Below are 8,905 nucleotides of genomic sequence, written 5' to 3' on the forward strand. Positions count from 1 at the left end.
CAACTGGTACTGGTACAATAAATCCTGCCCAGCACTGAAATATAATTAGGCATGTTTCAGGCCTTGCCTAAGATATATTTTTCCTGCTCCAACTAGCACTCTTGGGCATGCCCTGGCATTTCAAATATACAGGGACCATTTCCAATATGGCTTTGCATAGAGTCATCATAGTGTGGAGGCAGAAAAATTTTATTGCCTTGACGTGGACTTTTCTGTGCCAAATAGTCTCTGTCCAGGAACATTCCCAAGCACAATTGCTGGAACAGCTATGACCAAAAATGTCACCCCCCATCCCTCATGTATTCTTTCTTATTTAACTTCAAAGTCTTTTGTATGATTGTGATTTGACCCTAAATTCTATACTCAAAACCAACAGGTTTTCTAAGTTTTTATGAGTGTGTGGAGATCCTATAATTCTAAAAAAAAAACCCAAAAAAATCAAAACAACAAACCACCACAAAAAAAAAAACAAAAAAACAAAAAAACAAAAAACCCAAAACTCTGCAGAGATTCTATATTTGCAGTTACAATACAAAATATTTTCAAACAACCTAACTCCCTGCTACGTCCTCCCAAGTTTTCCTTTCTGCATGTTCCTCTTGCAAAATTTTTGTCTCCTGCTGTGAAACATACTATCAAACTACATAAAGATTCCTTGTTCCACCTAAACTAAATTCAGCCTATTTGTCTTGGATATATCATTGTTGAAAATGGAATATTTCACTTATTCACAATAATTTTTAGTACTAGTTTCTTGCTGTCCAATAGACAAAAACATCTGTGATCAGAAGACAGCTTTTCTTTTCAGTCCTTGTTTCACTGAAAAGCTAATTAGATGGGGAGAAAGAAAAGTCGTTAGAAATACAAAGGGATTACATAAAAACAGTAGAACATGTCAATAAATACATTTTGAACTGCAGTGACTAAATCTTTAGAAATAAATAGAATGGAACAAAAAAACATTCTTGCTAAAACAATGGAAAACTCAAAAAGATGTGCAATAGCAGAGTAAGAAATTCAAGTGAAAATGATTTAAAAAAAAATAATTAAAAGTGCAATACAATTTAATACCATTTTAAGAAAAATAAATAAATAAATCACTAAACAAAGTTGAAAATGTAGGATACTGGTAAGCAAAGAGAATATTTTCTAAGGAATTTTTGAGACATAAGTCCAGTCACTAATAAAATAAAAGATACTGAAAACAAAAATAACTGATGTGAAGACTCTATTTTGGGCAACATTCTACTAGTAAAATATCATTCTGCTTAGCAAAAAATTGACAGTATAATGCCTAGAATATACATAATGAATTACAGAATTTCATTCAAAACCAGTCTATACTACACATATCTCACTAAATTAGCCATTAAAAAAAGAGAGAAAAAGAGAGAAAGAGAGAAAGAGAGTAAAGAGAGAAAGAGAGAAAGAGAGGAGAGAAGGAGAGAGAAAGAGAGAGAAAGAGAGAGAAAGAGAGAGAATGAAAGAGAGAGAGAGAAAGGAAGGGAGGAAGGAAGGGAAAGAGAGAAAGAGAGTAAAGAGAGAAAGAGAGAAAGAGAGAAAGAGAGAAAGAGAGAAAGAAAGAAAGAAAGAAAACACAATAACTGGATTTATACTCAGACTCCCTAATTTGGAGAGAGTGGGAGGGAGTACTTTTCTTGCAGTATTACACACAAAACTAGATAATCTTTAAGGCAGTAAGTTCTACCAGATGATGAAAATTAATTTTGAGTGTCTGTGACAGTCTTAGCTGCAGCAGCGCCAGCAGCAGTGGGAGACCCCCGGGGTAAGTTGGGGCAGGACATGGCTCCCAGACAGGAGCAGGGCACCTGGGGAACACTGGGCATCCCCAGCCCTGGGCATTGGGCACCTCCATGAGGAGGGCGATAAGTCAAGGCCAGATTAGGTCATGGACCCACAGCTGGGTCCATCACAGTGGGGCCCATGGCTGGGCAAGGCAGGTCTGTGTGGAGCTGGAGACCAGTCCTGCTGCTGCATCACTGGGGCAGGGACTGATGACCTGAGTGGGCTGACATGGAGCTTTGGGCTATGGGCAATGTGGAGGAAGATGCCAGAGGGCTGAGCAGGGACATTAATGTCCTGACAGTTTTCTCAGCCAGCTTCTCAAGTTGCTTTATTTCTGGAAGCGGTTTGTTATCATTGATACGTATGTCTGTTGTTCACTATGGCACTCAGCCCTTTTTTTCTTTCAAAACTGCTGGCATGCCAGCTACCCTGAGTTCTGTGGGTCAGGCTGACTGCTGTGTTAACTGCAGCATTTTGCCCTTTCTTCCATTGAATCCCACCCTGCTCATTTCAGACCGCTGCTCTAACTGCTCAGGACATGTATGAATCCATCTTTGTTCTCTGAAGAGCTTAAAGCTGCCTCACCCGAATTGCTCTCAAATGAGAGCATGATGCTTTGGTCCATGTCATTAATGGACTGGACTGGACCTGCCAGTAGCCTGGCATGCATTTGTGGTACTTCACTACAGTTGGAGAATGAACTACTCTCTAAGTACATTTTTATCAAAGATGAACTAATTTAACTGTAATTTGTTCCAGCCTTTCCTTTTACTGATGAGTATTTTACTCAGTTTCTAGGAACGACTGTTCCCATACTTCTGCATTCCTAAAAATGCATCAAACATTCACATGAAAGGCTGAGTGGCAAAGTTGATGACGAAATGGTGATAAAAGATCTGTGTGTTGCGTATTATTGTAATTTAATATTGAGTTTTACTTATTTTAACCCCCCTTAAATTTTCTTTGTGGTGTTACTGTTAACATAATTCAGCTGTGTTTTTTTTTTTTTTGTCATCCTAAGAGAACAATAACAACCTTGTGTGTACTTCCACTGCTGCCTTTCAGATTATGGTTCTAATTGGAGAGTAATGCTTGAAGCAGACTGGCATGACAGTAACTACATCTTTGCAACCTTTTGTGGACAGCCGAGTACAGAGGGGTCTAGTCAAGATTGGGATCTTAGAGAACCATGATCTATTCCACTATAAACAGAATAAAGTTCTTCTTTTTTGAAGAGCTGACCCTTCCTGAGTATTCAAATTTTTATTTCAGCTTTAAGAGTTTATAATGTGTCTACAGAGAAAAGATGAGGTGCTAGAGAAGTTGGTGTAAAATAGTAAGTTCAAAGGACTTGATGTCATTAGAAAGAAACACATCAGACTTTACCACTGTCTCACAAACACAAGTCTGATCCTCTCAAATACATGCACTTTGCATTTGGGGGAAAGAAGGCAGGGTTAGTTTGAGATTAGCCACACAATTTTTGAAAGTGTTTTCTATTTATAAGACAAAAGTCAGTTTTGAACCAACCTTTTTATCACATTATAAGCAATCATACAAAGGCAAGATGGACTTCTTCCTGACTTGGATTTTTACACATTGACAAAAATAGACACATTTTTGCTGTCCATTCTCAGCATTTTCTAGCCATTTCTGTGTAGCCAAGTCCTAGAAAGGAAAAAGCAAAACTATTTGCTGACTCAGTTCTAATCAAGTCTATTAGCTGACATCTTATCACTGCAAAACGTTATCCAAAGTAATCATTTACTTTGCTGAATGTTCAAATAAAATTTGACTCAGTCTACAGAACTACTGTTCACTTCTATGGGAGGAAGAAATATGGAACATGCTGACACTTTAAGAAAAAATTAAAATCCTTTAACTCTTTTATACCAGAATTTGATAGCTGTAGTCTGCAGTGAGGGAAGAAGCAGCGAGAAATTAATTTTATAAAGCTGCATTCTCTTCTCTGCCATGAAATGACAACTGGAAGTTACATTTTCCTAAGTTCCTTGTGACCTCTACAGCTGTTTGGCTGGGATTTTCTTTCTTTTTCCATCTTCATGTGGTTATTATTTTTTCCTGGTATTTCTACACTATATTACAAATTATTGTGAGGATTTATTTTAAAGTATTGTCCTGTTTATAACTTTTATAACCAGTGATTTCCAATTTCTTTTGAATCCTCGCATGGTCAAATGGTGGGTAATGTTTTGTTAATATAAAGACCCTTCATTATTCCTCTCTTCACTAATATTCCAAGAGATATTTTCATATTAGACACAAACAAATAAGCAAACAAACAACAGAAAACCCATAACATAAACTTGCAGAGTATCCAATCCCTAACATTCTGTGATTAAAAAATACCAGTGCTAGTAACAAGCTACAGTTATTGTATTAATTTGACAAAGCTCTGGAGAGGAGACTTTCCACCTTTAGTCTGAATTTCTCGTATTTTTTCTAAAGCTTTAATTTGGCTTACCTAGCTGTAATAACAAGAACAAACCCAACATATCAACCAGGTGATTATTGCTTAATTTGCTATAGTTTTGCTTAGGTTTGTATAATTGTATGGTATAACTATAATTTTAAAATAAACAATAGTAACAGGTTGCTACCCCCAAGGCTATAAGAAGGTCACTAATGGTCAGCTATTCACGGCCAAAAAATGCAGGCTTGATAACTGGAAAAAACAACAACAACAACCAACAAACTAACAAGCAAAACAGAAACCAAGCCAAAACAGTTTAAGGGCAAAGAGAATAAGAAACAGTTGCTTAACATGTGCAAAACACACCATACACAATGAATTTAGATGAGGCAAGGAATAGCAGTTCAGTGAGGTGTGTTGGAAGATATATAAAAATAGGCCCAGGTGGGTCCTGGAGTAAGGATGAGGAAATTATCAGTCTGCTCCTAGAAAACAGGAGGAGGAAATGCAGTCATCAACACAACACTCTGTAGCTTTTTGCTTGAGGCTGACTGTTGAGTGTTTGACCACATAGTCCTCCTGTCTGTCCTCTCCCAACTTTGTCTTTAGAAAGATCCTGGAACCTCCCTTTAGAGGCCTAGTGGTGCAGACCGAGTGTGAGAATAACAAAAGGGGAAATGTGGCAGAAAGCAGGAAGATTTTTATGACAATTTAAACTGTATTATTAACAAATTCAGTGTTAATAAGATAATATGGATTCTTAGTGGTAGTCGTTTTGTATCTGGATTACTATCAACAGCTTATTGTATTTTAGTTAAACCTCAGATTAAAAGTAGACCAATATTAAACTCTTGATTTTCTACATATGGCGTGTTCTGCCTTTTGGCTGTAATTAGCTTCTGAGTGTAAAACCACACAGAGAGTATATGGTAGAAGTGAAATTTTCAGAAAAGTTTGAGCCTGTACTAAATAGTGCATTATCTTATACTTCATAAGTCTCAAGAAAGGACTGGGGGTCTTCATCTCTCTATAACTTATTCAATTAAATTTCAACAATTAATTTGCTTCTTAAATGCCAGTGAGAACTAATTGTGAATGTTCTTTTTAAACAATTTTCACTGAAATGAAAAATGATCAATAGAAAGATTTGCTTTCAACAAATTTAATTAGTTATAAATCTGTGTTTATAAATTATGGATATTAACAACATGAATTCAATTTATGTAGGCAAAAAGAAAAATAAAAAAAGGAAAGGAAGGAAGTGGGGAGGATGGAGGGAAGGCTTACAGTTTTGTTATATTCAAAAAATCAAATACACAATTTGGAAAATTCTGCTGTCAAGACTTCCTTCACAAACACAATTATCTTTTTTATATAAGTTATTATTAGCAATATAATCATGTGGACAGCTTTTCTTCTCCTACAGGATTTTGTCTTATACTTTCCACAGAATTCTGAACAAAGTCAAAAGAATCTTGAAGAGGTCAACTAAGCGAGACACTTCCTACTAAAAGCTTAAAAAAAAAAAAAAAATCAACATCTTGTGGCACTTAATTTATACACATCTAAGTACCTAATAAGATTTGGAGTCCTGAAAAGAATGCCTGGCTTCTTTATGCAGCAAGAATAACTAAATACTCAACAAGGGGTCTACAAAATCTACCATTCTTGGTAGAAAGAACCCAAGATTAACCTAACAGTAAATATGTTGGAGAAAAATACACCTTGAGCTTCACTTCTCCCAGTCATCTTACTCTATATTGCAGATGGATTTCCATCTCTGGGAATCACATCCTTGATGTCAATTTTTGAGCTTTACGTGTAGGTTAATTATCTCTCCCAGTCCCAGCCGGAGACAGAACAGTAATAGTGATGTCTGCAGACTTCTTTTTATTTTATAAGTTATTGGTAAGATCTTGAGTTATTTAGAAGATTATTGTCCAATCAGAAGGCTAGAGAACTTATGGGAAAGGTTTTGGAAGGGGCAAAAGTGGTCACCTCATAAAGCCTTCCAGGACCAGCCACATACAGACTGACACAGGAATAGACCAGTAGACCACTAGTGTTGGGGAAAACTGTTGTCTTTAGACATTGATGCCCTTAGGATAATCATTAGACTTGATGGCCTGAATTTTAAAATGGAGTGGTTAGAGTATGCAGGACACTTAGATAAAACTCTCTGTACATATAAAAGCCAAGTAATTGATAGTGTTCACTCACCTATGCTTGTCTCTCCTTCACCACATGTGGTAGAGCAAAATATAGTATCCTGTAGCTTTTTACAGCATTTGCAGCAGCTCATAATTTTTCACAGATAACAGGTATTTCTGACTGCTGTGTATAAAGCCAAAGCAGAAAATATATACAAAAAATATTTTAGTAGTTATGGCAACTACTGTTAGAAAGCAAAGGCTGGATAAAGTGCATGTGTTGTATCATAACATATTTCTGTTGTTTCCTAATCCTAGACAAATTGAATTGCTGTCTAGCTGAACACCAATTTAACATTTTACTTCCATTTGTTTTAAACGGAGTTGATATATGATATCATTTTGTTTACTAAAAAGAAATCTTAGATTCAGTGGGGAGTAGCAAGGAAATATTGCTGCTATATTAACATACTTACAGGTATATCCTTGGAGCATCAAAAATACCATTTAAAGATATCAGTGGAAGAAATCCTTCAGTTCTATAAATTGTCAGCATGAATATTTAAGAAACATAGGCATCATCTCATCAGACTCATAAAATCCCTGATTAGGAGGTTAGATCATCTAGTCAATCCACTTATACGGAAGGTGAAATATAACTGAATGTTCCTACTTATCTGTATTGAATCTGTCTTTTAAAAAATCCAGGAAATAAATGATTTTTAATAATATTTTTGTATTTGCCATTAGGAATAAGTCAAGCAGAAATTAAAAATATTTAATAAGTCACCGGATCTCACACTGCAGGGAGAACCCTGATTAACTCAGAGTTTGATCTGTGCATTTTTCTGGTATTAGCATGTTCTGTCAGAAAAGACATTAGAAGTTCTAATTTTCTGTATTTCATCAAAGGAGGCTTACAGAAAAACCATTATGAATATTTGCATTTATTTCTAAGTCTCCAATAGTCTTACTTCTCTATGACAAAGACACAGTAGATAGAATTAATCTGAGCAGCTGTAGATTTATCCTAAAACAGATGTCTAACATAGGTCAGATGAATCATATCTCTAAGTGATTAACTGCCTCCGGCATGAAGGAAGCTTAGGTTAACTACCTCCTATGTAGAAGTCTACATCATAAATGTCTAAAGTTAGGTGAAAGAAATCCTGTCTTGTGGCTTCCAAATATGTGCTTGAATACTGGTTTTATGACTAGATTAAAAAGATAAGTGATGGAGCAGCCAGCAGTGGGAAGTATGGAAACAGGCAAAATTTATTGAACTCATCTGAAGTGGAGGCTACTAGCATTACATTATATTACTTTTTTCAGTGATCACTGACAACTTCTGTTAGTGCTGGTAGCCTTTTCATCAATCAGTGAATTTATAATTGCAATGTGGAGATGTAATTATGAGTAAGCTAATTTTCAGTCTGCAGAGACTACATCCAGGTGGTTGTTTTTTTCTCTTTTTCTGCCTGAGTAGCCATTTGACAGGTTGGCAAATGGGAGCAAAATACTGATGAAGCTGAGAACAGTTGTCCAACAGAAATATGTAAGTCACAGTAGGAGTATGAGAAAATGGAAAACAACCTTATTGTTACTGAAAAACAAAAATACTTGTAATAAACTGCTCCTTATATTACAGTTGCCCATATGTTACATGTAAATTCAGAGTCTAACTTGAAATGCTACACTGATCCTAGAGGTAGCAAAAGTCTTTCAAGTCTGAATTAAAAGTCTTGACATTCTAACTTAATGAACAAAAGGTAGAATTTGGCTTTGGGATAACACACAGTATAAATATAACACTCCTACCTAATAAAAATTAAAATGCTATTTGTGTTCACAGGCACAATGGACATCCTCACTCTAGCATAATCCTGGTCAGACAAATAATACATAAGTTATTATTTTTTCTTAAGAGCAGAAGTGAAAAGTGATGTTTGTAAAGCCCTACTTTTTTTTTTTTTTTTTTTTTTTTTTTTTTTTTTCTCCAAAATATTGGAGTGATTCCAGTGGAAAAAGTCAGTATTTGTGCAGAAATTACACCTGTAACACATATATTGGCTACTTTCCAAGTGAACTCAGTCACTGTAGAAAAATGTGTTTCATTCAAAAGTATTCCAACAATACTTGTATAAATATATTAATAAAAATTTTCACCTTTTTTTTTGGCATTTTGGAAGACACAGTAGGCATGCCTTGTTATGACAGATTGGTCTTAGAGGGAAAAGTGACAGCAGGGATCTTGAGTGGGGGACCTTTCAGACCAGCACAGCAATGTAAAGTTCAGCAGCATCTGGCAAGCTGCTGGTGATTCCTGGGCTCAAGTGTAAGGATCAGCCTGTGAATTGCAGGAAAAGAGTTTCTGATGCACAGAAGTCTTACATAATCTCTGTACTGAAATGTTTTACAACTTGAAATCTAAAAGCTAGTTCAGGCCTGAGATCTGAAAAGCTTCTATTGGAGCTGTTGTGGATGTTGCTTTGGAATTGAACTGTTGAACTTGCTG

The sequence above is a fragment of the Columba livia genome, chromosome 1 (assembly GCF_036013475.1).
Source record: "Columba livia isolate bColLiv1 breed racing homer chromosome 1, bColLiv1.pat.W.v2, whole genome shotgun sequence".
Classification (NCBI taxonomy): Eukaryota; Metazoa; Chordata; class Aves; order Columbiformes; family Columbidae; genus Columba; species Columba livia.